The 18268-nt window shown below is 42.2% G+C and overlaps 1 pseudogene; it reads right to left on the bottom strand.

Annotated features, from left to right (window-relative positions):
• The window catches only part of LOC115160562 (conserved oligomeric Golgi complex subunit 3-like), a 28518-nt pseudogene extending 11050 nt beyond the window's left edge, over positions 1 to 17468 (bottom strand).
• Between the last annotated feature and the right edge of the window lie 800 nt (positions 17469 to 18268).

Below are 18268 nucleotides of genomic sequence, written 5' to 3'. Positions count from 1 at the left end.
TCTTTGCGCCCCTCCTTCTCAAACTGAACAGAACATAGGCTATAGGCTAGTCCGCGCAGAAGACATAGAATTTGGGGGAATAGACCTAATACATTTTTTCTTTGACTCCTGAACTGCCAACGTACAGTAGGCCTACACAGCACAGCCATTGGTTAGGTAGCACACAACGTGTTTGATCAACAAGAGCAGAGCAGGCGGGGCTCAGGGTTGGAATATCCACTGCAGTGTGTAATGCAGCCTAGTTTTATTTACACTAGGCAGCGTAGCCTAGTGGTTAGAGCGTTAGACTTGTAAGTGAAAGGTTACAAGTTCAAATCCCTGAGCTGACAAGGCAGTTAAACCACTGTTCCTTGGCTGTTATTGAAAATAAGAATTTGTTCTTAACTGACATGCCTGGTTAAATAAAGGTAAAAAAAACACCATCAATCTTAGAAATTGAACTTTGCTCTGTGCTTCTCCAATCACGTGCTTCATAGCCTATAAATCATTTGATTGAGACCACACTAAATAGCCAAAAGGCGCACTTGATATTTCGTGCCCATCAGAGATGAGGGCGCTATCGATATACACTGAGTGTACAATTATTATTTGTAAAAAAAAAGTAACCTTCATTTAACTAGGCAGGTCAGGTAACAACAAATTCTTATTTACAATGACGGCCTACCCCGGCCACACATGGACGAAGCTGGGCCAATCGTGCGCCGCCCTATGGGACTCCCAATCACGGCCAGATGTGATACAGCCTGGATTCGAACCAGGGAGACGCCTCTTGCACTGAGCTGCCCTGCCTTAGACCGCTGCGCTACTCGGGAGCACACCTGCTCTTTCCATGACATAGACTGACCAGGTGAATCCAGGTGAAAGCTTATTAATGATCCCTTATTAATGTCACTTGTTAAATCCACTTCAAATCAGTGTAGATGAAGTGGAGAAGACAGGTTAAAAGAAGGATTTTTAAGCCGTGAGACAATTGAAACATGTATTGGATATGTGTGCCATTCAGAGGGTGAAAGGACAAAACAAAGTATTGAAGTGCCTTTGAACGGGGTATGGTACTGTAGTAGGTGCCAGGGGCACCGGTTTGTGTCGAAAACTGCAACACTGCTGGGTTTCAAGCTTAACAGTTTCGTGTGTGTATCAAGAATGGTCCACCACCTAAAGGACATCCAGCCAACTTGACACAACTGTGGGAAGCATTGGAATCAATATGGGCCAGCATCCCTGTGGAACGTTTTCGACACCTTGTAGAGTCCAACTGTCTGTAACAATTGTTTACAGACAGATTATTTCACTTATAATTCACTGTCTCACAATTCCAGTGGGTCAGTTTACATACACTAAGTTGACTGTGCCTTTAAACAGCTTGGAAAAATCCAGAAAATGATGTCATGGCTTTAGAAGCTTCTCATTTGAGTCAATTTGAGGTGTACCTGTGAATGTATTTCAAGGCCTACCTTCAAACTCAGTGCTCTTCGCTTGACATCATGGGAAAATCTAAAGAAATCAGAAAGACCTCAGAATTTTTTTTTGTCCAGCCTGGTTCAACGCCTGAAGGTACCACATTCATCTGTACAAACAATAGTACGCAAGTATAAACACCATGGAACCACGCAGCCGTCATACCGCTCAGGAAGGAGACGCGTTCTGTCTCCTAGAGATGAACGTACCTTGGTGCGAAAAGTGCAAATCAATCCCAGAATAGCAAAGGACCTTGTGAAGATGCTGGAGGAAAGAGGTACAAAAGTATTTATATCCACAGTAAAACGTGTCCTATATCGACATAACCTGAAAGGCCGCTCAGCAAGGAAGAAGCCACTGCTCCAAAACTGCCATAAAAAGCCAGACTACGGTTTGCACTGCACATGGGGACAAAGATTGTACTTTTTGGATAAATGTCCTCTGGTCTGATGAAACAAAAATAGAACTGTTTGGCCATAATGACCATCGTTATGTTTGGAGGAAAAAGGGGGATGCTTGGCAAGCCGAAGAACACCATCCCAACCGTGAAGCACGGGGGTGGAAGCATCATGTTGTGCAGTCAGAGCCCAGGGCTACGTCTGCCTGTCCACTCCTCGGTCTGACTTACACGTTACCTCGGTGAGAAACTCCTCCAGATTCCCCACAGAGAGGTGAGTCTGTTGCTGGATGAACTGCTCACAGCTGAACTTCAAGTGGCGGTCTACGTCCTTCTTCCAGTCGATGTAGTGTTCTTTTATCTCAGGTGATGCCTAAGGTCCAACAGAGACAGAGAGACATAGGTTAGTTACTAGTAGAGGGCGTCCTATTAAATCGGCATGGCCGATTAATTGGGGCCGATTTCAAGTTTTCTTAACACATCGGTAATCGGCATTTTTGGCCGACGATTATGGCCGATTACATTGCACTCCACAAGGAGACCGCATGGCATGCTGACCACCTGTTACGCGAGTGCAGCAAGGAGCCAAGATAAGTTGCTAGCTAGCATTAAACTTATCTAGCAACTTATCTTATAAAAAACAATCAAACTACACATGGTTGATGATCTTACTAGTTTAACTAGCTTGTCCTGCGTTGCAAATAATCAATGTGGTGCCTGTTAATTTATCATCGAATCACAGCCTACTTCACCAAACGGGTGATGATTTAACAAAAGCGCATTCGCAAAAAAAGCACTGTTGTTGCACCAATGTACCTAACCATAAACATCAATGCCTTTCTTAAAATCAATACACAAGTATATTTTTTAAACCGGCATATTTAGCCAGCAGGCAATATTAACTAGGGAAATTGTGTCACTTCTCTTGCGTTCTGTGCAAGCAGAGGCAGGGTATATGCAGCAGTTTGGGCCACCTGGCTCGTTGCAAACTATGTAAAGACCATTTCTTCCTAACAAAGACCGGAATTAATTTGCCAGAATTTTACATAATTATGACATAACATTGAAGTTTGTGCAATGTAACAGCAATATTTAGACTTAGGGATGCCACCCGTTAGATAAAATACGGAACGGTTCCGTATTTCACAGAAAAAATAAACGTTTTGTTTTCGAAATTATAGTTTCCGGATTTGACCATATTAATGACCTAAGGCTTGCATTTCTGTGTGTTATTATATTATAATTAAGTCTATGATTTGATATTTGATAGAGCAGTCTGACTGAGCGGTGGTAGGCAGCAGCAGGCTCGTAAAGCATTCATTCAAACAGCACTTTCCTGCGTTTGCCAGCAGATCTTAGCAATGCTTGATCCACAGCGCTGTTTATGACTTCAAGCCTATCAACTCCCGAGATTAGGCTGGCAATACTATAGTGCCTATAAGAACAACCAATAGTCAAAGGTATATGAAATACAAATGGTATAGAGAGAAATAGTCCTAATAATTCCTTTAATAACTACAACTGGGAATATAGAAGACCCATGTTAAAAGGAACCACCAGCTTTCATATGTTCTCATGTTCTGAGCAAGGAACTTAAACGTTAGCTTTTTTACATGGCACATATTGCACTTTTACTTTCTTCTCCAACACTGTGTTTATGCATTATTTAAACCAAACTGAACATGTGTCATTATTTATTTGAGACCAAATAGATTTTTATTTATGTATTATTATATGTTAAAATAAAAGTGTTCATTCAGTGTTGTTGTAATTGTCATTATTACAAACATATATATATATATATATATATATATATATATATAGAGAGAGAGAGAGAGAGAGAGATAAACATATATATATATATATATATATAGAGAGAGAGAGATAAACATATATATATATATAGAGAGAGAGATAAACATATATATATATATATATAGAGAGAGAGATAAACATATATATATATAGAGAGAGAGATAAACATATATATATATATTTATATATATAGAGAGAGAGAGATAAACATATATATATATATAGAGAAAAATCAGCTGATTAATCGGAATCAGCTTTTTTTGGCTTTTTTATAGATGAGTCCAGAGAGAGGTTAGTTAGTTACTAGTACATAGTACTATAGATTAGGTCCAGAGAGAGGTTAGTTAGTTACTAGTACATAGTACTATAGATTAGGTCCAGAGAGAGGTTAGTTAGTTACTAGTACATAGTACTATAGATTAGGTCCAGAGAGAGGTTAGTTAGTTACTAGCACATAGTACTATAGATTAGGTCCAACAGAGAGAGGTTAGTTAGTTACTAGTACATAGTACTGTAGATTAGGTCCAACAGAGAGAGGTTAGTTAGTTACTAGTACATAGTACTATAGATTAGGTCCAACAGAGAGAGGTTAGTTAGTTACTAGTACATAGTACTGTAGATTAGGTCCAACAGAGAGAGGTTAGTTAGTTACTAGTACATAGTACTGTAGATTAGGTCCAACAGAGAGAGGTTAGTTAGTTACTAGTACATAGTACTGTAGATTAGGTCCAGAGAGAGGTTAGTTAGTTACTAGTACATAGTACTATAGATTAGGTCCAGAGAGAGGTTAGTTAGTTACTAGTACATAGTTCTGTAGATTAGGTCCAGAGAGAGGTTAGTTAGTTACTAGTACATAGTACTATAGATTAGGTCCAGAGAGAGGTTAGTTAGTTACTAGTACATAGTTCTGTAGATTAGGTCCAGAGAGAGGTTAGTTAGTTACTAGTACATAGTACTGTAGATTAGGTCCAGAGAGAGGTTAGTTAGTTACTAGTACATAGTACTATAGATTAGGTCCAGAGAGAGGTTAGTTAGTTACTAGTACATAGTTCTGTAGATTAGGTCCAGAGAGAGGTTAGTTAGTTACTAGTACATAGTACTATAGATTAGGTCCAGAGAGAGGTTAGTTAGTTACTAGTACATAGTTCTGTAGATTAGGTCCAGAGAGAGGTTAGTTAGTTACTAGTACATAGTTCTGTAGATTAGGTCCAGAGAGAGGTTAGTTAGTTACTAGTACATAGTACTATAGATTAGGTCCAGAGAGAGGTTAGTTAGTTACTAGTACATAGTTCTGTAGATTAGGTCCAGAGAGAGGTTAGTTAGTTACTAGTACATAGTACTGTAGATTAGGTCCAACAGAGAGAGGTTAGTTAGTTACTAGTACATAGTACTGTAGATTAGGTCCAGAGAGAGGTTAGTTAGTTACTAGTACATAGTTCTGTAGATTAGGTCCAGAGAGAGGTTAGTTAGTTACTAGTACATAGTACTGTAGATTAGGTTCAACAGAGAGAGGTTAGTTAGTTACTAGTACATAGTACTATAGATTAGGTCCAGAGAGAGAGGTTAGTTAGTTACTAGTAACTGGAATTGTAGATGAGGGACCTCTCAAATGACATATAGGGCCATGAGGTTTTCCTGACATAGAAACTCCTGGTCCTATATGTGTATGATGTATTTCAACTAAATCTAAAAAAAACTTTACCTCTAAGAGAAATTCTAGGATGGCATTGTGGCTGTTGAGTCTGAAGAAACTAGGTACAGATTTGGGGTTCATCATTTTGAAGGCAGCATCTGATTTAAAACAGGAAAAGAAAAGATGGATCTTGCTGAAGAAGGATTAGAGTGCTCTCTAGTGTTACAAATTAAATCCGACCTTGGAAGTACCAGAACAGGAGCAATTCTACCGACAGCTAGAGAAGGCTATACAGTAACTCAAGTTATAACGTTATAATAATAGCCATGTGCATTTGGACACAACAGTCATCCCCGAATGATTATGCTAATGTGATGACAGGTTTTAAGGAACCTCTTCTCTCCCTCCTCACCATCTCACCTCTGGTTCTCTTCAGGTCCAGAGAGATCTCCTTGATGGCAAAGTCTGTGTGGGATGGGGCCATCTGTTCCCTCATGATAAACAGGTGTTTTATCGGAAACAGCTGACCGTCTACTTGTGTCTGTACAAGATGAAACCATACCAGTAACTTTAACATCAGAATATTTCAAATGTTAACCTTTTCCCCAAAAAGAAAACCAGTATTGACCCATTTAAGTAGAAAAAAGGTGAACAGGTGAAGGGCTACAGTTGTTTTGGAATGACACCCTTTACAGTCAGAAATGTACACCCAGGGCCAGTTTATTAGGTATAACTATCTAGTACCGGGTCAGACCGCCCTTTGCCTCCAGAACAGTCTGAATTCTTTGGGGGTATGGAAACAATTGCTCAATTGGCATCAAGGGACCTAACATGTGCCAGGAAAACACTCCCTACACCATCACACCACCACCACCAGCCTGTAACATTGACACCAGACAAGATGGGGCCATGGACTCATGCTGCTTACACCAAATCCTGACTCTGCCATCAACATGACGCAATAGGAACCAGTATTCGACGGACCAGGCAATGTTTTTCCACTTCTCAGTTGTCCAGTGTTGGTGATCATGTGTCCAATGGAGCCGCTTCTTGTTTTTAGCTGAGATGTCGTTCTGCATGCCACTGTTGTACTGCTCTGTTATTTGTCTGTTTGTGGCCCGTCTGTTAGCTTGCACGATTCTTGCCATTCTCCTTCGATCTCTCTCTTCAACGAGCAGTTTTTGCCCACAGGACTGCCACTGACCACATGTTTTTTTTGTTTGTCGCACCGTTCTCTGTAAACCCTAGGAGGCCATTTCTGAGATACTGGAACTGGCGCGCCTGGCACCGATGATCATACCACGCTCAAAGTCGCTTAGGTCACTCGTTTTGCCCATTCAAACGTTCAATCGAACAGTAACTGAATGCCCGTCTGCCTGCTTTATATAGCAAGCCATGGCCACGTGACTCACTGTCTGTAAAACCATTTTTGGTGTACCTAATAAACTGGCAACTGAATGTATACCGTAATGCATTACGTGCATCGCATTGTCCTTGTGCCTAAAATAAATCTGCACCAACCTTGTTCTTGAGGATGACATGAAGAGGCTTTGAGCAGGGACTGGATGCAGGCAGATAAGGCCTCTTGAGATAAGCCCTGGAAGACTGCTCTCTGGAGGGCCAACAAATCCCATGCATCAACATGGTGGACAGCATCAACACAGGGACAACATGGTGGACAGCATCAGCACAGGGACAACATGGTGGATGGCAGGTGTAGGGAAAGCAGGAGGACAGGTCAAATACTCTCATCATGCAATGGACTAGGCTCCTGATTCATTCATAGGCCTGTATCTTTTGTCTTATTCAGATGCCTATCATATTATTATGTCATATTTGGAAGAGTAAACATGCCAAATAAGCCATGTACTCACATCTATACACCCGAGGAGCTTGGAGGAGCTTGGATAAGCAGACCAGCGTCCGTCTGACTGTAGGGTAACACATGCCATGCAGGTCAGCGGGAGAGACATACGGCTGAAAGCGGGATGAGTCTATACTACCTGTACGCAAGGACCAGAGAGAGAGAGAAAGTACAACAGTAATACCATTCATAACTTATAAAGAGAAGAAATGCCTTTCCACTGTCATTTGTAAACAGTGACTTGCGTTACCGTCTCTCCTGCCCTCTGGGTATTCAAGCTGCTACGTCAGAGAATGAGGACACCTGGGCCATTAGCTTTGTTTGCTCTTCCTTCAGGCTCTGGGCGATTCTCTGTAAGAGAGATTGATTAAACATGCGTCTTTGTTTTGTATTGAAGACCGTTGCAGGTAGAAGTTGCCCATAGGCACAGATCTAGGATCAGCACACCTTCCCCAAATCTTAACCATTAGGGGGGAGGGGGGGGTGAACAATAGAGGTGCAGTCGCAGATAGTCAACCATAAATTAACACGGTTTATTATAGGGAGGGGCATTTGTCATATGGTTTATTATAGGGAGGGGCATTTGTAATATGGTTTATTATAGGGAGGGGCATTTGTCATATGGTTTATTATAGGGAGGGGAATTTGTCATATGGTTTATTATAGGGAGGGGCATTTGTCATATGGTTTATTATAGGGAGGGGCATTTGTCATATGGTTTATTATAGGGAGGGGCATTTGTTATATGGTTTATTATAGGGAGGGGCATTTGTCATATGGTTTATTATAGGGAGGGGCATTTGTCATATGGTTTATTATAGGGAGGGGCATTTGTCATATGGTTATTATAGCGATGGCATTTGACATTTTGACTGCTCGAGACCTCTAATGATACATTTTTTTTTGAGTGTGTGCGTATTTATCTATATGCCAAAAGATTGCAAAAGATGCTTAATTTATCATAACCATTACAGATAACAAATCCTAATTGCCATATACACTACCGTTCAAAAGTTTGGGGTTACTTAGAAATGTCCTTGTTTTTGAAAGAAAATCTAATTTTTGTCCATTAAAATAACTGATTAATCAGAAATACAGTGTGGACATTGTTAAATGTTGTAAATGCCTATTGTAGCTGGAAACAGCTGATTTTTTAATGTAATATCTACATAGGCGTACAGAGGCCCATTATCAGCAACCATCACTCCTGTGTTCCAGTGGCATTTTGTGTTAGCTAATCCAAGTTGATCATTTTAAAAGGCTAATTGATCATCAGAAAACCCTTTTGCAATTATGTTAGCACAGCTGAAAACTAGTGCAGAATAAAGAATCAATAAAAAAGTCCTTCTTTAGACTAGTTGAGTATCTGGAGCATCAGAATTTGTGGGTTCGATTACAGGTTCAAAATGTCCAGAAACAAATAACTTTCTTCTGAAACTCGTCAGTCTATTCTTGTTCTGAGAAATGAAGGCTATTCTATGCAAGAAATTGCCAAGAAACTGAAGATCTCATACAACGCTGTGTACTACTCCCTTCACAGAACAGTGCAAACTGACTCTGACCAGAACAGAAAGAGGTGTGGGAGGCCCCGGTGCACAACTGAGCAAGAGGACAAGTACATTAGTGTCTAGTTTAAGAAACAGACTCCTCACAAGTCCTGGCAGCTTCATTAAATATTACCCGCAAAACACCAGTCTCAACGTCAACAGTGAAGAGGCGACTCCGGGATGTATGTGTGTATGTATATATGTAATGTATATATGTATGTACGTACACACACACAGTACCAGTCAAAAGTTTGTACACCCACCTACTCTAGGGTTTTTCTTTAGCTGTCATCAAGGCAAATTTGTTTAACACTTTTTTGGTTACTACATGATTCCATGTGTGTTATTTCATAGTTTTGATGTCTTCACGATTATTCTACAATGTAGAAAATAGTAAAAATAAAGAAAAACCCTGGAATGAGTAGCTGTGTCCAAACTTTTAACTGGTACTATATGTATGCATGTATACACAGTATATAAATAATTTGTCAATAAAATAGCAAGTGCAATTTATGATTTATTTATTGAAACAGTAATATCAACTAGTTATATTATATGGTGGAACACAACCTTGAAAAAGGCAGTAACCTCAGCAGTGGTGATTGCTTGTGGAAGCCTATGGCTGTGCAATGAAATAGCCTCGTTTTTGGTAATTTAACAGACAAGACGCTCTTATTTCCCAAGCCCTTAAAGCAGTCAAGGTACACTTTTTTTTTTAAGTAAACAAAACATGTATTATAAAAACAGAATAACAATAGAACAGAATATTTTTCCAAATGAAAACAGTTGCCAGTGCAAAATTATTAAATATTTAATTAATTATTATCAAGTTATGCGTATCTCGAACTCAAAGGGAAATCATTTGAAACGGGGCTCAGTTTGACCAGTTGAAATCATTTTATTCAGGGTTACAAAGCAAAAATCGGTCTTCTTTTTCAATATACAGATGTTCAATATAGTTTATTCTGCCTGTTATTTAGAATTTTCTTAAATGGATGAACAATTCCACATTGAACACTGCATGGTGATGAATTCCAGACAGCTGTTTCCTGAGTAGGCATATGCTTAATGATTCTGATGGAAATACGCTGTCTTTATCCATTTTTTTGTGTGCATATTTTCAGATTTTTACATTTGTGATAAAAACTATGATCACTTGGCAAGGACTGTAGCTTGTCTATCCCATCGGTTAGATACGTTTCTATAGGCATTTATTTCTGTAGGTCTAACAGGAGTTAGTGTGCACACTCAGGACATGTGTCTGTGTGTGTATATGGAGAGGTCGAAACGCAATTGAATGAATGAGACACGGAGGGGAAAGAGAATTTAGGGAGAAGGGCGTGATGCTTGTCTTGGCTTCTTTTTTGTTGTGCCCTGCAAATGCACATGTGCACATGGAACACTAGAGTCAAAGCAAATTAACATTGTCTTTAAGACAAAATGTCACTTGCCCGTTCGGGCAGACACCAAATAGTTTTACAGTATTCAATTTATTTTTTTAATCTCTGGTTAAAGATCGAGCTTTGATGTCTGTTCGATTACTCATGCCCGGCCGTAGTTTATTACAAGTTGAACAGGGAGACGCCTCCAGCACAGAAAACATTTTTTATTTTTATTTTTATTTCACCTTCATTTAAGCAGGTAAGCTAGTTGAGAACAAGTTCTCATTTACAATTGCGACCTGGCCAAGATAAAGCAAAGCAGTTTGACACATACAACAACACAGAGTTACACATGGAGTAAAACAAACATACAGTCAATAATACAGTAGAAAAATAAGTCTATATGCAATGTGAGCAAATGAGGTGAGATAAGGGAGGTAAAGGCAAAAAAGGCCATGGTGGCAAAGTAAATAAAGTATAGCAAGTAAAACACTGGAATGGTAGATTTGTAGTAGAAGAAAGTGCAAAGTAGAAATAAATAATGGGGTGCAAAGGAGCAAAATAAATAAATAAATACAGCAGGGGAAGAGGTAGTTGTTTGGACTAAATTATAGATGGGCTATGTACAGGTGCAGTGATCTGAGAGCTGCTCTGACAGCTGGTGCTTAAAGCTAGTGAGGGAGATAAGTGTTTCCAGTTTCAGAGATTTTTGGAGTTCGTTCCAGTCATTGGCAGCAGAGAACTGGAAGGAGAGACGGCCAAAGGAGGAATTGGCTTTGGGGTTGACCAGAGAGATATACCTGCTGGAGCGCGTGCTACAGGTGGGTGCTGCTATGGTGACCAGTGAGCGGAGATAAGGGGGGACTTTACCTAGCAGGGTCTTGTAGATGACCTGGAGCCAGTGGGTTTGGCAACGATTATGAAGCGAAGGCCAGCCAACAAGAGCATACAGGTTGCAGTGGTGGGTAGTATATGGGGCTTTGGTGACAAAACGGATGGCACTGTGATAGACTGCATCCAGTTTGTTGAGTAGGGTATTGGAGGCTATTTTGTAAATGACATCGCCCGAAGTCGAGGATCGGTAGGATGGTCAGTTTTACGAGGGTATGTTTGGCAGCATGAGTGAAGGATGCTTTGTTTTGCGAAATAGGAAGCCAATTCTATATTTAACTTTGGATTGGAGATGTTTGATGTGAGTCTGGAAGGAGAGTTTACAGTCTAACCAGACACCTAGGTATTTGTAGTTGTCCACATATTCTAAGTCAGAACCGTCCAGAGTAGTGATGCTGGACAGGTGGGCAGGTGCAGGCAGCGATTGGTTGAAGAGCATGCATTTAGTTTTACTTGTATTTAGGAGCAGTTGGAGGCCACAGAAGGAGAGTTGTACGGTATTGAAGCTCGTCTGGAGGGTTGTTAACACAGTATCTAAAGAAGGGCCAGAAGTATACAGAACGGTGTCGTCTGCGTAGAGGTGGATCAGAGAATCACCAGCAGCAAGAGCAACATCATTGATGTATACAGAGAAAAGAGTTGGCCCAATAATTGAACCTGTGGCACCCCCATAGAGACTGCCAGAGGTCCGGACAATATCTAACAGGCCTCTTGAAGAAAGGTTCTTTCTATTCTACTCAGACAGCACCAAGTGTACTGTAAACATCTGTACTGTAAAACTCCAGGCCAAGACCTTGTAGAAGTCAAAACAAAGGGCAGTGACTGTCAGCTGCTACAAAATCAGTGTTTCACAGAATCAATAATAAATCAATGTCAATCACTATCACCAGAACACTGGAAATATTACAGAAAGGGAACACTGTGTTAATCACTCTTAACTGGACTCCCGAGTGGCACAGCGGTCTAAGGAACTGCATCTCAGGGCTTGAGGCGTCACTAGAGACACCGTGGTTCGATTCCAGGCTGTATCACAAAAGGCCATGATTGGGAGTCCCATAGGGCGGCGCACAATTGGCCCAGTGTCGTCCGGGTTTGGCCGGTGTAGGCCGTCATTGTAAATAAGAATTGGTTCTTAACTGACTTGCCTAGTTAAGTTAAGGTAAAAAATATATATAATGAATTAAATGTTAAATATTCCCATTACAAGGGGAAACAGACCTTAGATTAGTATATAGGGGCAACTACACTCCTACTGACTGAAGACAGCAGTCAGTCAAACCCACCTCCATCATCTCAGGATAGGCCAGGTCCCCGGGGGCGTCAGTCTGGATGTAGATGTGCGTCCTGTAGATCAGCCTCTCCTGGACATCCTCCAGCATGTTTCACCACAGCCTCAAACACCCCTAGCTGACCAGCTACACACACACCATGATGTTATACACTTCTACTCAGCCTGGTTACACACCCTCGCTTTTAGAAATAAACATCATGTCCTAGGAATGTTTTATTTGTTGACGTGTAGACCTAATTACACTGCTCTCTGAAAATACCTTATGGTAAATATGTAACATACTATAGCTTGATGGTAAGAGTAACCGGAGGTCCTTTGTATTGCGAGTGACAGTACCGTTTTTGTGGACGTGGTCTTCTAGCATCTCATTATTTAGGATGCCACAGAGTTCTGACAGGGTCTCCAGGTGGATACCGCGGATGATGAGCGGTCGCAGGACGTCATACAGCGACAGACACAGCAGTTCACTGGAGGGAAGGGGGAGGGGTAAACTCCTTCACTTTCCCACCAGTGAGCAAAAGGCTCCGTAGTGAGTTCACTCACTGCAATTTAAAAGGTCACATTTGAGTTGTCCTCTGGGAAATGACAGTATGTTGAAAATACATTTCTTCTACAAGAGAGAAACATTAGCAGGAATCTGATCAGTTTAGATACATGTTTTATCTCACTGTGTAGAATGTTACAGCTGCCAGTTAATTCAACAGTAAAGCCATCAGGTGTAAAAAGACAAGAGACAGACAGAAAATAAAGAAAATAAATTAAAGAGAAAGAAAGGAGAATACTAACAAGGAAATATCCATTCACATGAGCCTTTACGTCAAGACAAACATAAACTGTACAGAGCTCTGAGCTTCAGTGAGCATTAGCATTAAGGGATGGTGCTACAAAAAAAAAGGTCAAGGTGTGGTTTTGGAGACAGTACTTCCTCTAGTCTAGGTGTGGGTTTGGAGACAGTACTTCCTCTAGTATAGGTGTGGGTTTGGAGACAGTACTTCCTCTAGTCTAGGTGTGGGTTTGGAGACAGTACTTCCTCTAGTCTAGGTGTGGGTTTGGAGACAGTACTTCCTCTTGTCTAGGTGTGGGTTTGGAGACAGTACTTCCTCTAGTCTAGGTGTGGGTTTGGAGACAGTACTTCCTCTTGTCTAGGTGTGGGTTTGGAGACAGTACTTCCTCTAGTCTAGGTGTGGGTTTGGAGACAGTACTTCCTCTAGTCTAGGTGTGGGTTTGGAGACAGTACTTCCTCTTGTCTAGGTGTGGGTTTGGAGACAGTACTTCCTCTAGTCTAGGTGTGGGTTTGGAGACAGTACTTCCTCTAGTCTAGGTGTGGGTTTGGAGACAGTACTTCTTCTAGTCTAGGTGTGGGTTTGGAGACAGTACATCCTCAAGTCTAGGTGTGGGTTTTGGAGACAGTACTTCCTCTAGTATAGGTGTGGGTTTGGAGACAGTACTTCCTCTTGTCTAGGTGTGGGTTTGGAGACAGTACTTCCTCTAGTCTAGGTGTGGGTTTGGAGACAGTACTTCCTCTAGTCTAGGTGTGGGTTTGGAGACAGTACATCCTCTAGTATAGGTGTGGGTTTGGAGACAGTACATCCTCAAGTCTAGGTGTGGGTTTTGGAGACAGTACTTCCTCTAGTATAGGTGTGGGTTTGGAGACAGTACTTCCTCTTGTCTAGGTGTGGGTTTGGAGACAGTACTTCCTCTAGTCTAGGTGTGGGTTTGGAGACAGTACATCCTCTAGTCTAGGTGTGGGTTTGGAGACAGTACATCCTCTAGTCTAGGTGTGGGTTTGGAGACAGTACATCCTCTAGTCTAGGTGTGGGTTTGGAGACAGTACTTCCTCTAGTCTAGGTGTGGGTTTGGAGACAGTACTTCTTCTAGTCTAGGTGTGGGTTTGGAGACAGTACATCCTCTAGTATAGGTGTGGGTTTGGAGACAGTACTTCCTCTAGTATAGGTGTGGGTTTGGAGACAGTACTTCCTCTAGTATAGGTGTGGGTATGGAGACAGTACTTCCTCTAGTCTAGGTGTGGGTTTGGAGACAGTACATCCTCTAGTCTAGGTGTGGGTTTGGAGACAGTACTTCCTCTAGTATAGGTGTGGGTATGGAGACAGTACTTCCTCTAGTCTAGGTGTGGGTTCGGAGAAGAAGTCAGTTGTAGAGCTGGTGCTCATCCTGACAGACGTGAAACATGAAGGCACAGCCACTACGCACCTGGGAAGAGAACACAGGACAAACAGACAGACAACATCAGCGCTGGCAAAACATGTTGAAGGCTTCTCAGATAATATCATTTCAGTAATGTGTTTTGTACAGTATCTATGCAATTGTATCTGACAAATAAAATAAAACCAATCACAAGTGAATGGATCTTAGTAAAATACTGTGATCTTAGCAGGATCACAGCGGTCCTTGTTGTTTAAAACGGTGTAGACCTTACAGTGAAATGATTACTTATGAGCCCTTAACCAACAATGCAGTTAAGAAAAAATAAAATAAATAAAAATAAATAAGACTACAATAAAAAAATAAGAGCAACAATAAAATAACAACGAGACTATATACAGGGGGTACCGGTACCGAGTCAATGTGCGGGGGTACAGGTTAGTTGAGGTAATATGTACATGTAGGTAGGGGTTAAGTGACTATGCATAGATGACAGACATTGAGTAGCAGCAGCATAAATGCAAATAGCCATTTAATTAGCTGTTCAGCAGTCTTATGGCTTGGGGGAAAAAGCTGTTCAGAAGCCTTTTGGACCTAGACTTGACACTCTGGTACCGCTTGCCGTGCTGTAGCAGAGAGAACAGTCTATGACTAGGGTGGCTGGAGTCTTTGACAATTTTTAGGGCCTTCCTCTGACACCGCCTGGTTGAGGTCCTAGATGGCTGGAAGCTTGTAGCGCCTTGCGGTTGGAGGCTGAGCAGTTGCCATACCAGGCGGTGATGCAACCAGTCAGGATGCTCTCGATGGTGTAGCTGTATAACTTTTTGAGGACCTGAAGACCCGTGACACATCTTTTCAGTCTCCTGAGGGGGAATAGGTTTTGTCATGCCCTCTTCACGACTGTCTTGGTGTGCTTGGACCATGTTAGTTTGTTGGTGATGTGGACACCAAGGAACTTGAAACTCTCAACCAGCTCCACTGCAGCCCCGTCGTTAAGAATGGGGGGGTGCTTGGTCCTCCTTTTCCTGTAGTCCACAATCATCTCCTTGGTCATGTTGAGGGAGAGGTTGCTGTCCAGGCACCACACGGCCAGGTCTCTGACCTCCTCCCTGTAGGCTGTCTCGTTGTTGTTGGTGATCAGGCCTACCACTGTTGTGTTGTCGGCAAACTTAATGATGGTGTTGGAGTCGTGCCTGGCCATGCAGTCATGAGTGAACAGGGAGTACAGGAGGGGACTGAGCACGCATCCCTGAGGGCCCCCTGTCTTGTGGGTCAGTGTGGCGGATGTGCTGTTACCTACCCTTACCACCTGGGGGTGGCCCATCAGGAAGTCCAGGATCCAGTTGCAGAGGGAAGTGTTTAGTCCCAGGGTCCTCAGCTTAGTGATGAGCTTTGAGGACACTATGGTGTTGGAACACTGAGCTGTAGTCAATGAGTAGCATTCTCAAATAGGGGTTCCTTTTGTCCAGGCGTGAAAGGGCAGTGTGGAGTGCAATAGAGATTGTATCATCTGTGGATCTGTTGGGGCGCTATGCGAATTGGAGTGGGTCTAGGGTTTCTGGGATAATGGTGTTGTGAGCCATGACCAGCCTTTCAAAGCACTTCATGGCTACAGACGTGAGTGCTACGGGTCGGTCGGTAGTCATTTAGGCAGGTTACCTTAGTGTTCTTGGGCACAGGGCCTATGGTGGTCTGCTTGAACGATGTTGGTAATACAAACTCAGACAGGGGGAGGTTGAAAATGCCAGTGAAGACACTTGCCAGTTGGTCAATGCAATCTTGGAGTACATGTCCTGGTAATCCATCTTGCCCAGCGGCCTTGTGAATGTTGACCTGTTTAAAGGTCTTACTTACATCAGCTACAGAGAGTGTGATCGCACAATCGTCCGGAACAGCTGGTGCTCTCATGCATGTTTCAGTGTTACTTGCCTCGAAGCAAGCATAGAAGTAATTTAGCTCATCTGGTAGGCTTGTGTCACTGGGCAGCTCGCAGCTGTGCTTCCCTTTGTAGTCTGTAATAGTTTGCAAGCCCTGCCACATCCAGATTAGCCACTCATCGCCGGATCCTTACAAGGCACCCCAATCTCCTTCTGCACGGTTGGTTAAGAGCCCATAAAAAGGCAGCCATCCCCTCCGGCTCCATTATTATTTACTATTATTTCCTCATTCCTACTGTCACGTCCTGGCCAGTATAAGGGTTAATTAGTATTGTAGTTTGGTCAGGACGTGACAGAGGGTATTTGTTTTATGTGGTTCAGGGTGGTGTGTTTGGTTAAAGGGTGTTTGATTTAGTATTTCCGGGGTTTTGGTTTATAGTCTATGTTTATGTATTTCTATGTCTAGTCTGGTGAGTGTGTTTCTATGTTGTGTTGATTGGGGTTGGGACTCTCAGTTGAAGGCAGGTGTTGTCTTTCTGCCTTTGATTGAGAGTCCCATATATTAGGGTGTGTTTGTGGTTGTTATTTTGTGGGTGATTGTTCTGTGTTGAGCTTAGGCTTTGCCAGACTGTTTGTTGTCGTTCGTTCGTTCGTTTCTCGTGTTTGTTATTTTTTGTACGGTCATTGTTTGAAGTTAATAAATCATCAAAATGAGCATGCACGTACCTGCTGCGTTTTGGTCCTCTTTCACCAACGACAACCGTGACACCTACACATGTTCTGTTACAGTATCTATGTGTAGATCCTACACATGTTCTGTCATCTATGTGAACAGCGGTTACTCACTTTGAACTGGACAAAGATTTTTTTTCTTTAACGAGTCGGACGCAAAGGATTTACTCCAGATACCCGACCAGGCCCAAATCTCAGATATTCGTGTGAAGAGAAGACACAGATACAGGGACGCAGGTGCGGGTGTCTTGTGAGAATTTGTCGGCGAGTGGGTAACCCGCCTCTACCATCCGTCCTATTGGCCAATGTGCAATCATTGGAGAATAAACTGGATGAACTCCTGTCAAGACTATCCTACCAACGGGACATTAAACTGTGATATCTTATGTTTCTCCGTGTCCTGACTGAACGACGACATGGATAACAAGGGGTGGCGGTCTGTGTCTATTTGTTAATAACAGCTGGTGCTTGAAATCAAATATTAAGCAAGTCTCGAGGTTTTGTTCGCCTGAGGTAGAGTATCTCATGATAAGCTGTAGACCACACTATTTACCAAAAGAGTTTATCTATATTTTTCGTAGCTGTCTATTTACCACCACAAACCGATGCTGGCACTAAGACCGTACTCAACAAGCTGTATAAGGCCATAAGCAAACAAGAAAATACTCATCCAGAGGCGACGCAGGGAAATTTAATGCAGGGAAATTTAAATCTGTTTTACCTCATTTCTACCAGCATGTTACATGTGCAACAAGAGGAGAAAAAAAGAGATGCTTACAAAGCTCTCCCTCGCCCTCTATTTGGCAAATCTGACCATAATGCTCTCCTCCTGCTTACAAGCAAAAACTAAAGCAGGAAGTACCAGTGACTCGCTCAATATGGAAGTGGTCAGATTACGCAGCTGCTAAGCTACAGTTCTTTTCCGCTAGCACAGACTGGAATATGTTCTGGGACTCATCCAATGTCATTGAGGAGTATACCACATCAGTCACCGGCTTCATCAATAAGTGCATTGATGACGTTGTGGTAGGCCTGGTCACAGACAACGATGAGACAGTCTATAGGGAGGAGGTCAGGAACCTGGAAGTGTGGTGCCAAGACAACAACTTCTCCCTCAATGTGATCAAGACAAAGGAAATGATTGTGGACTACAGGAAAAGGTGGGCAGAGCGCACCCCCATTCTCATCGACAGGGCTGTAGTGGAGCAGGTTGAGAGC

This window comes from Salmo trutta, chromosome 24 (assembly GCF_901001165.1).
Source record: "Salmo trutta chromosome 24, fSalTru1.1, whole genome shotgun sequence".
Taxonomy (NCBI): domain Eukaryota; kingdom Metazoa; phylum Chordata; class Actinopteri; order Salmoniformes; family Salmonidae; genus Salmo; species Salmo trutta.
The sequence above is the reverse complement of the archived record's forward strand: the minus strand, read 5'-3'. Positions and strand labels throughout refer to the sequence as shown.